Source organism: Pithys albifrons, chromosome 2 (assembly GCF_047495875.1).
Source record: "Pithys albifrons albifrons isolate INPA30051 chromosome 2, PitAlb_v1, whole genome shotgun sequence".
NCBI classification, from domain to species: Eukaryota; Metazoa; Chordata; class Aves; order Passeriformes; family Thamnophilidae; genus Pithys; species Pithys albifrons.
The window spans coordinates 98,970,714-98,989,774 of NC_092459.1; the positions used below are offsets into that span (position 1 = coordinate 98,970,714).

General features: G+C 42.6%; 1 protein-coding gene across 1 annotated transcript in view; it reads left to right on the plus strand.

Moving 5' to 3' along the window:
* The first annotated feature begins 6,027 nt into the window (after positions 1 to 6,027).
* The window catches only part of DISP1 (dispatched RND transporter family member 1), a 94,031-nt gene continuing 80,997 nt past the window's right edge, over positions 6,028 to 19,061 (plus strand). Inside the window, exon 1 of the mRNA XM_071579283.1 lies at positions 6,028 to 6,158. The gene's annotated coding sequence lies outside the window, so the exon portion shown is untranslated. The remainder of the gene's footprint in view (positions 6,159 to 19,061) is intronic.

A 19,061-nucleotide genomic window follows, 5' to 3' on the forward strand; every position in this document is an offset into this window, starting at 1 on the left:
CCTTTCAGCTCCAGCTGTGTAAGTCAGTGGTCAGTCTCAATCAGTGTTCCAGCTAAGATAGCACACCCCACAGGCCTGTCTGCACTGCCAGATGAAACATTGAAACTTAAATTATTTCCATTACACAGAACCATAGTCTTATGATAATTTTGTTGCATATTAAACCCCAGAACTTGAGAAAGTAATTCTGTGGTCAAAACTGTGGAGTTTATTCCTATTAGTTGACCTCTAATCTATTTATTTGCTGCCTCTAGTTTGTACCTGTTGATATCTACGTTAGCAAGTTGGAGGTGATGCCAAAGGGGTTTTTGATTTTTTGATTTTCACATTTTGTAGATTTTAGGAACACAGTAACTGTAGCAAATGTAGCGTTCATATTTGTAACAGCTTAAGTTAATTGTTTATATATCCTAACCCCTACCACAGACCAGTAGCTCAAATTCTTTTAGCTGTTTAGGCTCTCTTCAAGGCAGAAAAGCTGAAGACTATCAGAAAGGCCTCCAGAACAAGATCAAATATAAGATAACAACCTTGAGTCTAAGAACGCTGGAAGAACTCCAAAGCCGAGGAAGAGGAAAAGGAAGAACAGAGGGTCCCAGTGACCTCTGATCCAAATCCTAAGGGGTTGGAACAGGAGGTGTAACCAGGGGCTGGACCAACAGATGTGTGAACTGGGGATTGGGTGGGCAATATTATAAAAACCATGGAAATCAGTGTTCGGAGGGATGATGTCATCATGTATTCCTAAAAAGCCATAAGCCTGGACATGAAAGAATCTACCTTTTTATCTTATCCCACATTAACTTGGCTCGGAGTCCTGTTTTTGGGTTCTCTCATGGCATCAGAGGAAAGGGGAGATCTGCAGGGAATGTCCCAGTGAAGTGCCCCTTCTGGGAAACTGCTTCATCAGCTCAGCTGAGTTCCACTTGTTGAAAAATCAAACAGAGTTGTTTGCTTTAGCTCCATTTGGAAAGCCATTTGAAAGGAACTTTTCCTTTTTTGTATTTTGTCATTCATGAACAATTACAGAAATATGCAAACTACTGCTGATGCCTGAAGAATCAGCCCAGGGAGTCCCCTCCCAAAAGTACCTCTCTGTCATCCCGGGTCTTGAAGTTGCAGGTGGGCGGTAGATTCCTGGTGTTCAAGTCTCTGGTGTCTGATCTGATGCGGTAGCAGTTGTATATGTGCCTCCAAAATAGGCAGGTGAGCTCTGATCCATTCACCTCATCCCTGTGCTCCAACAGCTCTAGATAGGGATCAAGTCCTGTTTTGCAAGCTGTTACAGAAATATGAAATAAAAGATGGTGTTTACCAGCAAAAACCTTTTATTTCACAAGAGGAAAGATTGGTTGTGTGCTGCATGTGAATAGGCAGTGCTCTCACCTCTGTATGAGCTGGCAAGGACAAAGCAGCTGGGAACAGAGCAGAGACTTCAGTACCACATGGTTTCCCCAAACCTTGAAGTTCAACGCCCCCCTGACCCACCTGCCTTTGGACTCTGGCATGTGGGGGGTTAACTCAGCAGGTCTGCGGACCCCCTAATGTTTGAGGAATTGATATGGAGCAGGTTAGAGTGTATTCTTGGATGAAAGCCGTTTGCAGTGCTCCCCTAAAGGGGAAGAGAACACCTGCAGAATGCAGGAGACCTTTTGACCAGTAGGATTCTTCCATGTATGTTTGCCTCAGCTGACTGACCAATTGTGGGATGACACGGTGTGGGAGAAAGTAGATAAAAGTAAAGTTGTAACTAAGAATAAAGTCCCTTTATCCTCAGCATAAGCTTTCTGGTCTAACTGCTGCCTGAGCCGTCTCTGCCTCCTCAACTGCCACTATTTTACCATACCTTTAGAAAGGGTGACCCCCACACTGGCAGTCTTCTGCAGCTTAAAGGGATGACAGGTTGTTTCTGGCAATTGCTGAAACACAGATATTTTCTAGTTGTTGACAAAAAAAGAAAGAAAAAGAAATTTTGGATCCCATTCTATGTCCTTGTTAACCATTTAAAAATGTCTTTTCTGAAGAACATCTAGCTGCTCTTCCATCAAACCTGCAAAGAGAGGTTCTACAGTGGCATTGTAAGAAGTCTGCACTAAATGCTTTGACAAAAAAACATGCACACTCTGAAATGAAATCTTATTTACTGTGATGTTATTAAAGTGCTAAATAAACAGACAAACTCAGAAGGGTTGGTAGGATGTGGGTGGGTAAATAAATAAGCTTTGATGCTAATGTCAGTCAATGCTAATTTCTATCCTTTGAAGAAAGCATGATAAACACAGCTGTCAGAATTGTGATCTGAAATTGCTCTAATTAAATTAGATTTTCACTAGAATGAAGGCAGCTGAGCACCTTATTTTGTTTCCTCTTTACCTGGACTAGTTCAGAGAATAATGACTCCAATTCCTTCATGGTCAGGTAGGGAGGGTAAGATTTGTTAAATATATATAAGAATCTGAATATGCACAAGTCTATTGTATAAAATTCTGTATTCATATTTCTTTTGTTGCATTTGCTACTCAGAATTTGTATCTTAATTTAGAATCTGAGATCTTCAACAGAATATTACCTGTACTGGCCACTAAATGCTTTCTTTGTAGTAATATGGAGAGATTATGTGTCCTAGTTCAGCAGGAGGGACCAGCTAACCCTGGGTGGGGGTGATCAAAGCTGTGTATTCTACCCCCTCTATTCATTCCCCAAGGTCAATGGGCCATTAGCAGCAGCTGCCCAGGGAGCCATTATCACTTCACACCCAGCCTGAGGGGGGGCGGAGCTGCTAATGGGCCATCAACAGCTCAACACCCCCTGGCTCCCAGAGTTAATCACCCATTGTGTGAGTCCCCGCCCAGGGGGAGGGACTGGGTGCTCCCTGAGGGTACATAAGTGGTGGGTAAGAAGACCTCAGGAACTTCTCATCGGATCCAGAGCAGCAGCAGGACCTTGATAGGAGGAGATCCCCGCTCTTGCCCAGACCACAGCCCTCGCCTGCACCAACAGGTTTTTCTTTTCCTTTTGCTCTGGACTTGGGGGAACCACAGGGGTCTCAGCACAAGGGCAAACAAACCCCCTTGGGTTTGTGCCCCAGGACACTGGGTTATACTGCTGGGGTTTTGTGAGTTGAAAGCAATTTCCCTTGGGTGTCAGTGTTGTTATTGTAATATTATTATTAAATTTTAGCTCGGACTTATAATCTCTCTCATGGTGAGTTCATTTCCCCTGCTGGTTCACCTTTAAACCAGCACATTATGTAAGTCCCTTGTGCATGGCTTAAATTTACAGGTTAACAGTAAAAGACAAGGGTGTTTCAGTGGTTAAGAAGCATTTTACTGCTGATCATGGGCTGTGGATGAAAATAAAAATTAGCAATCACTATAAAGAAAAACACAAAGGGTTAAAAGACAACAAACAAGTCTCTGCCTCATCCTTCATTTTTTGTCTCTTCCTTGTTTCAACAAACACCTCGTTCCTTTTTGTTGGTGGATTGAAAGGCGTGTTCCTTCAAGCCTTGCAGTTTTACTTTACAAATGAAATTTTGATTAGGCTCTGATCTGGATGGCTACTCCTTTTCAGGAGAGCTGAAAATGAAGCAAGGTGATAAATTATTTCAGTTTTGGTTTTTTTTTTTTTGGTGACCATTATTTTCCAAAGCAATCTAATTAGTCACAGAGAACAGCACATCCAGAAGTAAATAACTGATGTATGTATACAGGTATGTTTGATTTGTGAGTGCTATTGATTTTAATTTAATTAATGTAAAAGACATCTGTGTCAGAATTCAGTGCTATAAATAGAAATATGAATTTATATATCGCTAGATTTATATAGAGAAATATTGTATTAATTTACATGCCATCTATCAATTTCCAAAATGTGTTAATTATGGCAAATGGATCTGATGAGGAGAAATTCCATTAGTCACAGCACCTCTTCCATGCACGGACACTAGATGGCACCGAAAGACAGGAGCTGTGGTGTGGAAATCCAGGTAATTTGTATTTCTGGAGGTTAGTGTACTTCAGTGGAGGACGACTGAAGCATAAATGATATCCAGTAATCTATTTCGTGAATAAAAAATAAAAAATATTAAAAAGGAGGGGATATACAGGAATTACAGAAGCTACATTGCATGACTCATTTGTTGCTTGAGCCTACAGAAGAAATCAGCACAATTAGAGTTGAAGTGGCAGAATGTGATATTAAGTGACCAGGGCTGGCAGCAAAGTCCCTCTGCAGATGAGGAGGCTGGAGCTTTACCTCTCTCATTTCCTCATGTTGCTTCACAGAAAATCTCCTCTGAAGTTCATATGCTCTCTCACATTCACCGTGGTGCTCCTTGGGTGCAGTTCTAGTCCCAGCCTGTGCAGTGTTAAAAACATCCACATCATTTCATGCTCTGATTTCTGCCCTATCTGACAAAACAGAAACCCTTGGGCTGATGCAGGAGACACACCACAGATCTGAGTCAGAACTAGAGATTACGACAAGCCTTTAATAACAACCATGAAGCCCAGAGGGAGGATGAGAAGGAGGGGAGGGGGCTGGAGCCTGGCTCATACTGAGATCTCTGGTTCCCAGGCCACGGCCAGCCCAGCCTGGGGTGTCTCCCAGCCCTCACAGGGGGTTTTACAGAGCCACTTACCCACAATGACAGGATCGAAGTGCAACAGCTTGTCCTGTGGAAGGGATCACTGCCCATCATCCCATGTATTATTCCGGTTTTAACATCTGCAAGGTATTGTTGTATTGTATGGCCAGACTTCATGAATGAAGATTTGGGAAGGGCTCTCCCCACGTGGGTGCCCTTTCAGCCTGAACAGTGGATTTTTTAGGTGAGGCACAGCATGTGCAGAACTGGCCCCACCGTTTAACTCCTGAGGTCCATTTGCCATGGCCAAGTGAGCTTGGACAGTGACAGGGAAGTCCTTGGGACTGTCACAGCACCCGGTACTAACCGGGGCTGACCCTGCTGAGCATCCAAGATGTGACGGGATGGGATAGCAGGGAGGCATTGAACTGCCAGGGGACGGTCCCCACTGAGACTGGAACTCAGGTCCTTGGGATTCAGAGTCCAGAGTGCTCTCCTTTACACCACGGGACCGAAGATCCGCTTTTATTCTGTCCGCAAAGGGAAGCACTCAAAGGTTGGGAAACTCCATGTCTGAGTAGCACCGCAGTCAGATCCCAGCCTCTTCTGTACGCTAAAAGAGACAGAGGCCCTGTGGGACACACAGCTACGCAATCGTGTAATTAAAAACCGTGGCCTATGCGCAAGTTGGCACAATCACATCTGCAGCAAGCTTTTCCCAGGATTTTAGCACCCATGCAGATATTACTGTTTTCTGTGTGCAGTGTTATATGCAGTACTAGGGGATTGGTCTCCTCTACCAGGCACTCAGCAGTAGGACACGGGGCATGGGATCAAGCTCTGCCAGGGGAAATTGAAGTTGGAGATCAGAAAAAAATGCTTTACAGAGAGAGTAATCAGGCATTGGAATGGGCTGCCCAGAGAGGTGGTGGATTCACCATCCCTGGAGGTTTTTAAACTGATATTGGACATGGCACTGAGTATCATGATCTGGTAACTGGACTGGAGTTGGACCAAGGGTTGGACTTGATGATCTCGGAGGTCTTTTCCAATCCAATCGATTCTATGATTCCATGATTGACACGTTTTGTAAGGACAAAGCCCGGTCCGTGGCAGGGCCGGAGGATGGGTCTGTGCCAGAACCTGGGGTGGAACCGTCCGGGGGCCGCTGTCATGTTCTCTCACGGAAGGGGAATCTCTTCAGCCCCAGAGTGGCCTTTCGTACACTCTGGCGATATTCCCACGGGTGCATGTGCAAGGCCGTGGCCATGCTGGGGGTTGCCGTCCCGCTCCCCGCGGCCGCCCCGTCGGGGGGGCAGCAGGGGCCAGGCCGGAGGCGGCCCCGCCGTGCGCAAGATGGCGGCCCTGCGCGCCCCGCCCTCCCCGCCCCGCCCGCCGCGGTGACTTCCGGGGGGAGAGCAGAGGGCGAGGGCGCCCGTCCCATGGTAACTGCGCCACGGCGGGGACGCCGCGGCCGCCGCTCGCCTCTTCTCGCCTCCTCCCGCCTCCGCCCGGCCCGCCACGACGGGCCGCCGCCACCCCCGGGGCCGCGCCGCCGCCAGGTCGCGAGGTGAGGCAGCCGCCGGGCGGGCGGGCCCGGGGCGGGCTCTCCGCGGCGGGACCGGGGCGGGCCGGCGGAGCGGGGCGGGCGGCGCGGGGCGGCCCCGGCTCGGGGGGCGCGGGGGAATCCTCGGCCCGGGGCAGCGGCGGCGTCGCCGCGGGAAAGCTCCGGGGGGAGCCCCGTGGGCGTCTGAGCCTTACCTGGAAGCGTCATGTAAAAATGAATCGATTCCCTACTCTCGCTCCTGAATTTTTGCGTTTATTGTAGTGAGAGCCGGGGCCTTTTTGTTTGTGTTTTTTCTTTCGTTTTTCCCCCTTTATTTAAAGGTGTTACGGCACATAACTTTTTTCGTTTGTTACGCACTGAGGTGTGCTCGGGCTTTCGTGTGCTTCTGGTCTTTGTTCAGGCAAACGCCGCTCGTAGTTGCCTTATTTTATTTGTTAGGGGCAAAGAGTCGCTGAGAACGTGAGGGCTGCAGGCAGTGGCTTCCAAAGGGAGCTCGTGTGGCACCCTTTGCCTTGGAAAGTGAGGATGCGGGAATTGCCGACTTCTGTCTGCACAACGATGCTGCGATCAGCTGCCCAAGCATTGCTTCCAGTAGCGCTGGATGTGCTGGAGGTCCTGGAGAACCCATTAGAGCAGAGCCTGTCCGAAGGGGTGCAGGAGCATCTGCAGTCTCTGGATTCGGTGGGAGCAGCCAGGTTACCACATTACCAGAGCTGGCACCTGCAGCAGCCAGTGGAGTGAGCTCCCACTGTATCCTGCTTTGGGAATGGGATACCTCCCAAGTCACGCACAGCTCACCTGCCGGTTTTTTCCCATCTTCCCTCTAGTAGAGGAGGAGAGGATATCAGAAGTTTAATGGAAACGCCTCTGAGAGGATGGCAATTGAACACTCCATCTGTTTTCCTCAGCTGCTGTAGAAGACAGAAAAGTAGGATTTGGCAGAATGGTTAACAGTTCACATTGTATGTCAGCAAATGAAAGCCAGATCTTTTGAGGAGACAGATGAAGAGTTATAGTTACTCAAAATGCATCTGTAGCACGTGAGTGATTTAAATGAGCAAAAAGCTGTCTGATCAGAATTACAAGTAGCTTATTATAGAATATCTGACTTGGGCAAACTTGTGAAATAGTAACAGAATGTTTCAGGTATTCATAGAAGAGACCCACAGAGATCACAGAGTCCAACTCTAAAGTGAATGATCTGTATGGGGATTGAACCCACTACCCTGGTGTTTGTTAACACCATGCTCTGACCAACTCAGCCAACCCACTCCCCCAGATGCTCAGGACAAGGCACCTAAATTACCAGTGGGCTTATAAACATGATCAACTTTGTAAGTGTTGGCTGGTGGAACTGTGGGTGAATAAAGATGCAAGGAAGCAGCTGGGATGAGTTAAGACTGGGAGGAAGAAGGGATTTCTTAACTGGACAAAGGAATAAGGGCCTGAAGCAAGCAGCCTGCAGGGATGGAAGTGAAAGAAATCTATTGTGAAACAGCCATGGTGTGTTATAGGGGAACTATTTTTGGAGCAGCGAAATGTGTATTAAGAAAAATATAAGTACTTGAAACGTTGGCATGGCACCAGCACTACCAGAGTTCAGGAACTGTTTGGACAATACTCTCAGGCACATGGTGTGATTGTTGAGGTTGTCCTCTTCATGGCCAGGAGTTGGACTGGAATATCCGTGTCATTCCCTTCCAACTCAGGATATTCTTTGATTTGTAGACTCTTGTAGCAAATACTTAAACTTGTAATCACAAAATTTTTGACTCTTACATTCTTATAAATGTTCACACTATATGAACACTTAGATAACATGTACAAGTTATATTTAGTTTACATTCAGAGCAAAACATGAATGTATGTAAAGCAAATTACTTTTTCTTCTTTAGTTTTTCAGTAGCTTCCAGAAACTGCAGCTAGTACTGGGGTGCTGCTGTGCTGATTGTGAATGGAGATACAAATTAAAGAGGCAAGCATCCAGGTGTGGGTTTTGTTTTTTTTCTTTCCCTTGGATGTTAAACTTTAAGTAACAAAAGACAGCAGGCTTTGACGCTCATATTCTGTCTGTGAGTAAAATGGTTGAACTATACCATGATTGTGGTAAGATATTTTGGCAGTCATTAAATAAAAGAAAAATCAAATTCTGCAGCAAGATTTATTTCTTCCTTTATACTGAAGGGAGTAATGTCCTGTAGTAAGATAATAGCCTAGCTTGAGGACACAGTTATTTTGAGATTAGAAGTTTAAACGTTTATGTTCGTTAAAAGCAGATGAATGTTGAAAGCGGGACCTGACACTGTAGTGGTGCAAAATATGGAAGAATGTCTTAGGATTTGAAACGTTGTAGCACAACTCTGGAGGGTTTGTTTTTTTTTTCTTTTGGGAAGCATAGTCTGTATATAACAATTGGGGTTTCCATTTTTTGTAGACTGCTTTTACACTCAGTGTAGCTAAGTTAAGGCTGTTTGCAGGTGATAGGAGTGATAAGTAAGGCCCCAGCAATGTCTGTTTGCCTTCACAGCGCCTGGGAGAGGGCAGTGCCAGTGGTTGGGCCCTTTTCTCTGTAGAGCAATACCTTTGCTTTAATGTGGTGCCCTTCCCTTGCTCAGTAGTGCATGGGGGGCACAACTTCAGGATGAAGCTTGTTCTCTGTCTTAGCAGACAGACTTTGCTGAGAATGTAGGGGTTTTCTCTTCAAATTTTTTTTTCGTCCTCCTTTCCAAGTCTGCTGCCATTGCAGATTCCTGACTCTGCTGGAGAATGCCATGTGAAGCTATTTTTGACTGATCAGAGAATTACTGTAGGAGGAACAAAAGACAGTGCTGGGAGAGAAGTGGTCCCAAGGGGCCTTGAGAAGAAAGAGATGGAGTTCAGATTAGTAGTCTCCAAAAAAATCTTGCTGTAGAAGAGGTGAAAAATAAGACTATAAAAGAACAAAGGTAAAAAGAACATGTGAAAACACTTAGTTCTCATAATGTTACCCTTTCCCATGAGGAGGTTTTTTGAATGGCTTTCATAGTAATGTTTCTCATATGTTGACCATAGATTTGAGCAGCAAACTTGACTTAGAGAAAAAGCCTTTAACAGAGATGATTGATTTACTAGCTTTGATAGCAGGATAGAATTACTTTCAAACTTTGAAATATTTAATAAGCACCTCAGATCATTAGCAAGCCTACAACTATCTCTCTTTAAAGTGATCAATGGCATTAATTTGGTTTGGTAACTGGTTATTTTCTTGTTCAGCAGCCATATGGTATTTCTGAGTTTAGTGTGATTTCCTGTGAGCAGTTTTTATAAAGTCTGCTGGGCTTTGGTGTGAAGTGCAGCAAAAATTAAATACTATGAGAAGGTGTGAAAATGTTCTTATATAAAAGGAAATAAAGGCAGGTTGCTTTAACTTTGGTGTAAGAATAGATTGTAGCCTCTAAATCACATTCAGTGAGACTGTAATGCTGAGATAGTCAAAGCTTGTAACTACTGCTTGTTTGACACTGAAGTTCTTAATGCAAATAACTATATACAGATTGGTGTTTTGTTGTAAACAAAATACTTTTTAGATTTACTGTAAAAATGAGAGCTCTGTTATAGTAATATACTCTTTTAAGGGGTTTTCTTATTGAGGTGTAATACTTTAATGCTGTTGTTTAATGTGTCTTGACATTAATAGAGCAGCCACAGGAAATTTCCTTCTGAATTCTGATTTTTGAGTCTTGCAGTAGTCAAAAAAGTCTGAATTTTATCTATCACATGAGAAGTGGCTGAGGGAGCTGGAGTTGTTTAGCCTGGGGAAAAGGAGGCTCAGGGAGACCTTATTGCTCTCTATAACGACCTGAAAGGAAGTTGTAGCCAGGTGGGAGTCAGTCTTTTCTCTCAGGTAACAAGTGACTGGACAGGAAGAAACAGCCCCAAGTTGCTTCAGTGGAGATTTTCGATTGGACATGAGGAACCAGACTGCCCAAGGAAGTGAAGTCACCATCCCTAGAAGTGTGCAAAAAACATGTAGGTGATGTGCTTAGGAGCAGGGTTTGTGGCAGACATGGCAGTTTCGGATTAATGGTTGGACTCAATGATCTTAGAGGTCTTTTCCAGACTAAATGTTTCTATGATTTGAAATTAAGAGCTTTTGAGAAATGTTCGTGCCTTGAGGATCACAGTCCAGCTGAGTTGGTGAAGGGTAGAGTAACAGAGAAGGTTCTTTGGTTGGGAAGCTCTGAGCTCTGACCGTCTGTGCTTATAAGTAGCAGTTTAAATTACTCTGTGAGAGATTGTCCATCATGCAGTATTAACAGAAATAAATCTGTCTGTGAGAGTTCTGGGGAAAGGGAACCTGTGTGAAATGGTGATCCAGGAAGAAGATCTGGAAGTGGGAGCAATCAGGTGAGGTGAGTGGGGCAAAGAAAAGGAACAAAGAGGTATTGGGGAAATGGAGTGGGGCAAAGCCTGGGGCCATGGGAGAATAAAGGTTGCTGGTGGTGAAGTAAGATAGCAAAGACCTTACAAGAATAAAATTTTCTGGTTAGTAAAGGTGGCACTGAGAAGTGGCAGAGTTAGAAACTGTTTGGTATATGGGCAGGAAAGTGCCACTTAAAATTTAAGTAGGAGTGACAGGCACCAGAAAAAGAATTAATGACTGTAAAGTGCATGATCTTGCAATGTGTGGATGGAAATGGTAAGAGAGGCATGTGGAGCCCATTCCTGTGACGGAAAACCTGAGTGCTGAGGTTTGGAACTGGAGGTCCTGTGGGATGGAGACAGATGAAGACAAGCATCCCAAAAGGAGAGAATGGGGTAGCCTCAAGAGGGACATGTTATTGAGCCGTGCTGGATGCCTTCAGTGGTGCAGAGCCCAGAGTGTTGGTCACAGTGTGCTTGGTTTATAGAAGTTGTGCTGGAAACACTTTCTGCTTTCCATGCTCTTATACCTTACCCCATCTTTATGCTCTCTGGGATATGTGAAAAACTTGCTTTCTAGTGGGTTGGTATAGCCAGCACATGACTGGAAATAACATTAGCTTTCTGCATTCAAGTCTCTGAAGAAAGGTCTTGCTGTGTATCTTAATGTATAGCATTGTTGTTTTTGTAGAAACAGACAAACACAGCATGATAAAAACATTCTTGTGCTGTCTGTAGTACAACATAACTCTTGTGCTATGTAACACAGATTAATAAAAATGACTGAATTAAGCCATAACTATTAGCAGATGGATAGTGTGGTTTAGTCTTGTATAGTCTCTCCTTGTTAATGAACTTCACATGCAGATAAAATGGGAGGGAGATAGGCTTTAATAGGAGAAAATGTTTGCCTTGTCATCTGAAAACACTTACGTTCCCGGGTGAAGCATTGGTGCTCAGCAATGCTCCTTTCTTGTGCAGAGCTATAGGGTTTAGAAATGAAACTATTGTTATTCCTGGGTTGACAAGAGTATCTCCCCCTCCTAGAGCTTTAATTCTTATCTTCTCTCTTTATGTAACTAAGGTTGGTCAGGGGCTGTAAACAGTCTTGTTTGAGACTTCCCAGTATTTCCCTATGCCAATGCCATCTTTGCCTGTGGTAAGAGCTGCCTGTTGGAGCTGAACCAGGGAGTAAATCTCGAGGGAGGTAAGGTTTATTGCCACAGTTGATACTGTGCTTGTGCCTCACTTTTCAGAAGGATCATGTGTGCTGATACTGAGTGTTTGAAGGGAGTCTCGATGAGAACTGTTTCAAGTTTCAAAGTTTAGGTACAACAGCATCATCCTCTTGTGACTTGTACCTGTCTGATCAATGAGTATGCTTAAAAGAACATTTTAGACGTGAAATGACTGACTTTAGAATGGTTTCTTGCAATGTTTATGTCTTTAAGACATCTTTTCCAATGCCATTTTTAATTGTATTTGTAACATAATTAGTTTGTGTTTTAGTTTAGGGGAGGTGCATGTGCCATTGATGTGTGTTCGAGCTGCCTTGCGGGAAGTGTTGTCTCTGATTAAATATTTAAGACAGGTTGGAGCATCAGTAGTGAGATTTGAGAAGACACATTTTGTAAACACAAAATTCATTTTACCTGGAATGTGAGTGGAATGGTACAGCTCAGATTACACTTGCGCTTCAGGGTAGTGTTGGAATTAAAGCTGGGGGTTTCACAGTTTGTTTGTTGTTTTTCTGGTTTTGATTTTTGTTGGGGGTTTTGGGATTTTTTGCCTCATTTGTGGCCTTTCGAGTTTCGCACTTTCCTATTAGTTGTTACAAGATATGGAGGATGCTTGGACTGAAGAAGCTTTTAGACTTGATCTGAACTTGAAAGACTTTCTTAGGAATTTTCTCCCCTTTGTGTTTACTAAAAATAATTGCTGTGCTCAGCAATACAGCTGGTAGGATCCATTTCTAATGGTAGAACTATTTAATATTGGAACACACTTGCTGGGAGCAGTTCTTGAAGTTGCGTAAAAACTGGGTGATACGGAGATATCTCTGGGTGGGAGGAAGGAAGAGGGGGGTTTTGAGAACTACATGATTAATTGGAGATTGCTGCAGTTATGATGTTTTGGGCTTACAAAATCACAGAGTACTCTGCAGCATAGTATGAATATGTAAGTAAGCTAAAATATTTTCTTTAATATGTATGCTGTTCAAACTAATTATATAAAGCTGAAAAGAATTTTTGCCTCTTGAAGTAAACTTTACCCTAGTCTTAAACATATGTTCTCACTTATTGTTGATAGCTTCTTTAATACCATAAAAAACTACAGCAGGTATTGCAGGAATTCAGTAACTTAATCTTAACTCTTTGAAGTTAAATCATGTGAAATGTATGTCATGCTGATACTTTTATAAAAACATAATGGAATTATAACAAAAATCGTTATTAAAACTAAGATCATTAATATAGTTTAGAGCTCACTTCTGGGACAATACCGTATAAGAACCCGAATAACCCTAGACACTTTTTGGGCTTGAATTAGTCAGTCATGTATTTTCTTTGACAGTGAAACTTTATGAACTGAAAAAGCAAGATTTGTATTAAGGGTTTTGGAAATGTGTCATCGTGTAATAATGTTTCTGCACGAAGACAGCTGAATAAAGTAGTGTTGGGGTTGACTGCGAGTGGCTTTTTTTGTGTTACTACTTAACTATTGCACCAGTAAACTGATTTTTCTCTGCTTTTCATTGCTGTCAAGCAAAGCCAGTTTGATCTGCTGTAATCTCAGTACTTTGGCAATTTGTTCTCTGTTAAAAATGGTAGAGATGGCATTAGTGGGAGAACAATTACTTGCTTTGTAAGCAGTGTGAATGAGTTATGACTAAGTATATTGATTTGCCTGGCCAACACAAACTCCAGACTGATTTATTTTTTTTCCATGGCCTTTCCATAAGAGGGTCACATGGTTAGTTGTTATTGCCCTGGATATGGTTGATTTCTACAAACCAAACTGCTTTCTGGGGAAATGGAAAGGCTTTTAAATTATTTTTTTAAATAGATTTTGGTCACTGCTGTGTGATGTTGAATGGCTTGGGGAACTCTCTTAGCTTTTGTTACTTTGCAGAGCTCTTTAACGTCTCTTTGACATGGTTTTATCATTTGCATACGCAATAAAAAAGTTACTGACTTTCAAAAATACATGAATTTCTAATCTTTTTTTACTGTCTAGGGGAAGAAACTGCATCTGTTTGCTTGTGCCAAACATGCTTTTGCTTTTTCTCAAATTTCCCACCTTTTTTCCTTTAGCCTCCAAAGGTGGTTTGAATATGCTGTTGAGAGTTCCTTGCTGCATTTAGAACATAGGGTGCTAAATCTGTAAAACCCACCAAATGAAGCCATAGAAATGGGGTTATGAGGCACTGAGATGACTTCTTACTTTTGAGGTCCAACAGTAATTAACAGAACTCTCTCTTGTCTTCCCCACCTCTCAGCATTGCCCTCTCCAGTTTAGGGAAAGGTCTGGTGGTCAGTGACCTTATGTCAAATTTAGTAACTGGTAGTAACAGTCTGAATGACATCCCCAAATGATTGTACTGCTTTACTCTTTTCAAGACTCAATACCAGCTCTTTTGTCAACCTTGTTAAGGTGAAGTTCTGTGGTGTCTTATTTGCCTTTACGGAAAACTTGAATTCATATTTGTGTTATGAATTTCCCCCATTGTATTGCATCTCTAAGCAGAATGACTGGGAGAGAGTAGAAAACAGAAATACAGCAAGTGAAAAGTTTCAGTAAAGTAAATACTTTGGTAATTCTTGATCAGGTGTAGTTATTTCTTACATGTGCTGCTTCTGAGAAGTCTTTGATAGTTTTCTATGTAGTATAATAAACCATGGACCAAAACAAGCACTCATGGTTATTCATAGAATCATAGAATTGATTGGGTTGGAAAAGACCTCTGAGATCATAAAGTCCAACCCTTGGTCCAACTCCAGTCCATTTACCGGATCATGGCACTCAGTGCCATGTCCAATCTCAGTTTAAAAACCGCCAGGGATGGTGAATCCACCCCCTCTCTGGGCAGGCCATTCCAATGCCTGATTACTCTCTCTGTAAAGCATTTTTTTCTGATCTTCAACTTAAATTTCCCCTGGCAGAGCTTGAGCCTTTGCCCCTTCATCCAATTGCTGAGTGCCTGGGAGAAGAGATCAACCCCCACCTGGCTAGAACTTCTCTTCTGGTAGTTCTAGACAGTGCTGAGGTCACCTCTGAGCCTTCTCTTCTCCAGGCTAAACAACCCCAGCTCCCTCAGCCTCTCCCCATAGGACTTGTGCTCCAGTCCCTTCACCAGCCTTGTTGCTCTTCTTTGGACCTGCTCCAGCCCCTCAATATCTTTCCTGAACTGAGGGGGCCTGAACTGAGGGGCCCAGAACTGAACACAGTACTCAAGGTGTGGCCACACCAGTGCAGAGTCCAGGGAAAGGATCACTGCCCTGGTCCTGCTGGCCACGCTATTTTTGATACAGGACAGGATCCCGGCAGGTGGGGATGGTGGGAGCCAATGCAGCACTTCTGTTCCACTGCTTAAATTCTTTTTGCTCACAGTTACCTTCTCTCAGTGAATTTAGACATTTATAAACCAGCTTCCCGAGAGACTGTGTGTAATTAACAGTGTCACGTAATTTTAGGTGTAGATGTGGCTGCCATGTGCAGCAGCTGTGCTCTTTCTGTGGGGAGTGTTCTACATCAGTGTGACACCACATGTTGGGAAATACAAATCAGGACTTCACAATACAGTGTGCAAGCCCAGGAACGTGGTCTTACTTCCTCCTTATGTGTTCCTGGTAGGAGACTGTACAGTCTGTGAAGCCAGAAGGAAACTACTTGCTTAGGTTGGCTTTATAGTTAGCAAGTTGTGTGAGCTCAGTGCATGGTCAGATGTGCACGGGCATGGCTGGTACAGCTCAGCCTGGGGGGAAGAGATTTAACACTAACGAGGTGCTGAGTGGTCAGTTAGGTCTTATATAAAAGACTTTGTTTTCCCAGCTTATCCAGCCTGAATGTGAGATGCTGCTGGGTGTCTATTAAATTGGGGTGCAGACAATTAATAAAAGACCTGACTGGTGAAAATATTCTAAGAAATCAGTTTGTTGCAACTTGAATAAGGGTTAAAAGGTAAATAGGGTAGAATAATAGGAGCACATGATACAACGGTATTATACTGTACAATGAGCTATTGACATTGATATGTTCCTGTACCTAGACGTTTTTATGTAGGCTTAGCTCTTCCTCGATCTGTTAAGGTACTTTTGATACAAAGGGCATCCTTTTATGCTTACTGTAATTAAAACAGTTTACTTATAGAGGAGTTTACGGTGAGAAGAAGCAGAAGGAGGACTTGGCCTCCTACTCAGTGAAGAAACAACATGATGCTTAGAAAACTATATTCAGTACACTTGCTGCTTCAGATACATCTTTATTGCAGGTTGAGCTGTAGTTGTATCTGACCCCAGAAACAGAGAACTTTTCTTAGTAAGGGAGATGATGAAGAATACTTACAAAGGTGCTAACTGGAAAAACAGGTGAGATTTTAACAAAGGATATTTTGGTTCTCCTTGTTCCTGGTTGCAGAACCAATATCAGTTTCCACGTAGACAGATAAAGTTATTTAAATAGGGAGAGAAGCCAAGCCCACTACCTACAAGCGAGACAGGTGAAAAAGAAATACTGGAGGTCTGGAGTCCCCTTACAAAAACATTGCAACAAATGTGAACTATTTGATAAACTTTTCAAGTAATAGGTACAAAGGTGATAAATACATGTAAGTGTGGATTTTCTCAAACCAAAATGTGCAACCACTCAAATCTCTTTTCGTGGCATGGTATCCAGTCTTGTTTGGGAGGAACAAATACATTCTTTGTTTAATTAGTTATTCTAATAGTTTTCTCTCTATGATAAACAAAGATGTTTCTCTAAATACCGCAAAATTGGTGAAAAACCTTAACTAGTTTCATGGATCACTGTCAGACCAGAGGATGTCTAGACTGAATGATCTCTGCAGGGATCTGTCACTAATTTTGACTTAAGTGAAACGTTAAGGTTATACAGTATTAGGAGCAGATGGGATCAAGCTGGGAGTTGCTGCCAGAGCACTGGAAAACATGGTTAGGGTTCAGAATCACTTCAAGGAAATGGAGAAGCAGCTCGGGAGGGGAATAAACTATGCCTTTTGGATAAGGACAAGACTCAAGATCCTCCATTTATTTATCATTTCTGTACAAGAAGACTGCAGGGGAACAGAATGGGTTTGGTGCAAAGTGTCTGGGAATACTGCAGTTAGGAAGGCAAATGTGATTCTGTTGACATGGATGTTGCAAACAACTCAGATGTGCTGTGACCTGTAAGCAGGCTAAGTTTCTATACATTGTGTAACAGTTCTTCGTGGTAGGCTTAGGTATTTCACCCCAGGAAAAGCTAGAGCACTTCAAGAGAGTATAGAGGAAAGTAAAGAGTAGTCTTGAAAATGTGATTATTTTGTTCATAGAAAGATTTTAGAACTGTTTCCCTTAAAAAACAGAGGACTACAGAGAGAAGGAAGAATTGTCTTCAGGTGAAATATAAGCAAGGACAGCATTTTTCAATCTAGTCACTCTGACAACAGAACCCCTGGTAATGTGCTGAAACTGGAACAAAGATGGTGTAAATGGGCACTAGAAAAAAGCTGTGAACCACTAGAACAGATTGCTTGGGAACACTATGGTATTTCCATTTTTAGAGCACCTCATAAGGCACAGATTAACTATGTCTAGACCGTGTTTTTTCCCCCTAGTCTTGAGAGGCAGGATTAGCTGATTTATTGAGCTCCTTTCTAACCATTAGAGTATTACAAAACCCTAGAAGGGTTTCTCGAAAGCAGGGGCATTCGAATTAAAAAGGTATCAAAGTGGTTAATAGCATTGGGCCCATGTTAATCACCTTCTCATTTTGTGCTAATGCGTCTTGCTATCAAAATTGCACATCTGTACTCTCTCATTTCCACTCCCTGTTCTTCAAAGAAAAGTAATATTGCATTGAGGGAGAGGGGGAAATACTTTTATAAACCTTCTGGCTCACTTCCATTTCATGTCTGTAAATGTCTTCCAGTTGATACGCTGAGTGTATACTGATGGCTACAGATTTCCAGAATCATCTTTTTCCCCAGCTTTAAATAAAATTGCTTTGGGGATGAGGGAGGAATTAGACTCTTCAAATCTCATGGTAAGTTTGATATCAGATTCTAAGATTTCAGACTGCTTTGCTCATTACTCTGTTAGAATTAAGATATAAAATAAACCATTCCCTCATTAGCAGATACCAGACTTTATCTTGCATGCCCTTTTTTTCTAAACCTGGCAATTAAAATACATGAATAAGAGGCAGTGTACTCTGGTAGCAGGAACTTGGGCCTTGGAGACAGAACTGTCAGCATCTTAATCTTAGGCATGTTGTTGAATTATGATTTGCTGAAGGGCATGTTTAATTCCTGGCCGTGTTTTCCACACAGAATGTAATGCTGTAAGGATTAAATTTTGTCCATAGCTACAGAGATGAAAACTCTCACACATTTCTTTCCACATTAAAAGTTACAATTTAAGCCCAAGGTTTTCATTCATGGATTTTTTTAGGTTGTGTTTGATTTATACAATATCTTCAGGTTAAGGAGCAATCATTTAAATTTTGATAGGTTAAAAATACCTATGACTATGGTATTTTCCCTGGTCTTTGTGTATGGAAAATGCAAACACCTGTTTTCTTCCTTTGCTTTTTCTTCACTGCTACTGTTGAGTTATATGTCCTTTCTCAAGGACTTCAGATGTACAGTGTACTTGTTTGACTTTGTGATTTATAAGAGTACAGAAAGCTTGCAGAATTTAAATTTTATTGGAATACCAGTTCTTTTCTAAGTGAGGAGGCTGCATCAGTATAAACTTGTTTGACTTGTAGCTACCCTAAGAATTTAGTTTTTAATTTGATTTCCTTAAGAGATTGAGGGCGATGCTCTTGTGATGTCATTCTAGTTGGACAAACCATCAGTGTTGAAGAGTGAGAGGGCATGTGGCATCTTCCAGGCAAGGAAATACTTTGTTAAAACTGGTAGCAACAGGATGAAATCCCTGCAGGCATCTTTCTGCAGGTGCTGTTTTAAGCTAGGCCTCCACAGACCTTTGCATTTAAATTTATTATTAGTGTCACCCTACAGGGTTTATAGCTCATTCAGTGAATTCTTTGTAAAAGAACTGGCGTAATTTTTAAAAGGTTATGTTGAATTCTTGTTTCCACAGCACAAGTTGCCATGGATATGTCAGGTTCTTAATGTTTGTTTACAGAGGAATGAGGTAGAGAAGGCTGTGCTAGCTATTTTCAAATGAGTGTTCTCTTTCAAATGATGCTGTTCTCATTGGGAGTTAACTGGCCAGTGAATGTAAATTCTACTGTCTGCTTTGAGAATGGATTAAATCC